General features: G+C 38.1%; 1 pseudogene; it reads left to right on the forward strand.

Moving 5' to 3' along the window:
• The first annotated feature begins 1,155 nt into the window (after positions 1-1,155).
• LOC117077454 lies at positions 1,156-2,039 on the forward strand (annotated as a pseudogene).
• The last annotated feature ends 420 nt before the right edge of the window (positions 2,040-2,459 follow it).

A 2,459-nucleotide genomic window follows, 5' to 3' on the forward strand; every position in this document is an offset into this window, starting at 1 on the left:
CTCCTAGAAAGTTGTTTTTTTTAAAGAATTCTAATTCTAGTTCAGTAAAGGGTTTTCTCTATTTCTTTTTCTCCCCGAATTAATTTCAATGTGGCTTGTCTGTGAGCATTTACATGAGGAGCTGACCTGTTGTCTTCATAGGTAAATGAAAGACTGAGTTTCCTCAGCTCCAAACAGAAAATGCCATTTAACTCCTCCCAACTGAAAGACACCCTTGGGTGATCTGGAGCCTCATGGGAGTGTCTAGTGGGTTTACCCCCCATGATGTGCAATGGTCCCACAGGGAACCACTAACAGAATTAATTTTAAAAAGGCTCATCCAGAAAGTGCGTATGGGAGCTGGCCAGTCCATGCTTTGTGCCTCCCTGGAGGTGCTTAGAGACAAAACATATAGAGGGTGGCAATGACTCCGTGGTAACATACTGTAGCCTCCCACTGGCAACTAGCACACACTTCAACCCAGTCCACAAAAACCCTGGATGACAACTCAGTTCCTTCTTTTAAGAAAATAAACAGTGGAAAAGAAATTATGTAATAATGAGGAGAAAACAAGGAGAATGACCTCCTTCAGGGCACTGTGTTAGTTTTAAGGCACCTCTACTTGCTAAAGTTTGTGAAAAATAGAAATACTATGGTCTTTGTGCACATTAACATTAAGGAAAAAGAGCCCTAAGGTTAATCTGTAAGCTGTAGAGTTCCTAAATTCTCTTTTTCTCTATTTCTTTTTCTGCCTGCTTTAAATCTGCTGTTACTTTTCTACTGAGATAAAAACCACGGTTTGGACCCAACCTCTTTGTTTTGTTTTTGAAAGCCAGCAAATTTGTATTAATATTTCATGGCTAGAGTTCTGAAGCAAAAGTTATAGAATCTTTGTGTGTGAGTGTGTGTATGTTTGTGTGTGTATATATTGAAAAGGCCTTTATGATAGATTTCTATTTTATGTTTAACTGGCAATTAAGTTGGTTTCGATTTCCCTCTAGCACACCAGACTTTTTCTCTTTACTTTGAGATGTAAATTTTTGTTATCAAATTTTCACCTAAGGGTTATTTTCTTCAATACGAAAATTTGTGGCTATTTAGCTGACAATTACCTAGGGTAATAAAACAGGTTATCATTTTGAAAGTGTAAAAAAAAAGGTCTTAGAACAGCCCAAGATGGCCGACTTTGATGATTGTGTGTCTGATGAGAAGGTAGGCATACCTGCTAAATTCATCACTCATGCACCCCCAGAAGAATTTAGTGAAGTATTCAATGGTATTCGGCTACTACTTAATAATGACAGTGTCCTCAGAGGAGGGGCAGCACATGCATTTGCCTCGTATAACATGGATCAATTCAAGCCTGTGAAGATAGAAGGATATGAAGATCAGGTCTTAATTACAAAGCATGGTAATCTGGGTAATAGCAGATCTTTAGATCAAGAAACAAATTTCCTTTAAATTTGATCACTTACGGAAAGAAGCAGTGACCCCCATCCAGAAGAAGTAGATAGAGGTCTGAAATCTTGGCGAGAATCCTGTGACAGTGTTTTAAGAGCCTATGTGAAAGACCATTACTCCAATGGTTTCTGTATTGTCTATGCTAAAACTATTAATGGACAAGACTATTACTGCATATATAGAAAGCCACCAGTTTCAGCATAAAAACTTCTGGAATGGTCATTGGAGATCAGAGTGGAAGTTTACCATCACACCACCTACAACCCAGGTGGTTGGAGTGCTTAAGATTCAGGTTCACTATTATGAAGTTGGCAATGTTCAGTTGGTTAGTCATAAAGATGTAGAAGATTCACTAACTGTTTCCAATGAAGCCCAGACTGCGAAGGAGTTTATTAAAATCATAGAGAATGCAGAAAATGAGTATCAGACAGCAATTGGTGAAAACTATCAAACAGTGTCAGATACCACGCTCAAGGCCTTGTGCTTGCAGCCTCCAGTTACCTGCACCAAAATCGACTGGAACAAGATAGTCAGCTACAAGATTGGCCAAGAAATGCAGAATGCTTAAAGGCTGAATGTAGGATTCTTCAGTATGTGGAAAGACAAAGATTCAATGTGTAGTCATATATTAAATAGGTGATTTATAAACAAGAGTGATATTTTGCTAGGGCTTTCAAAGTTAACTGGTTTTCTGGCCTCATGGAATACTGTTGAACTTATAGCACTGTCTTGATTCTTTTGTGTTCTCTGCCTTGTAGTTTTCTGTTATTGCTATGTCTATGTGTAAACCTTTTTTTTATTGTTGTTAATTCTGCCACATTTAATGTTGGTGAGAGAGAAATCTATCCTAATGACATTTTACTGTTTAAAACAGTTCCTAGCCATGAAGCCCTGTACTGATTTAGACAAGGTATTATGGTCATTACTTTCTAGCCCTATCCTTCCAACCACTTCTGGTACTTCACTGGTTTTTACTGATCCACCAACACCTAAAGAGGCTATGCTACAATCTATAGCTA

The sequence above is a fragment of the Trachypithecus francoisi genome, unplaced genomic scaffold (assembly GCF_009764315.1).
Source record: "Trachypithecus francoisi isolate TF-2019V2 unplaced genomic scaffold, Tfra_2.0 Lachesis_group6, whole genome shotgun sequence".
Classification (NCBI taxonomy): Eukaryota; Metazoa; Chordata; class Mammalia; order Primates; family Cercopithecidae; genus Trachypithecus; species Trachypithecus francoisi.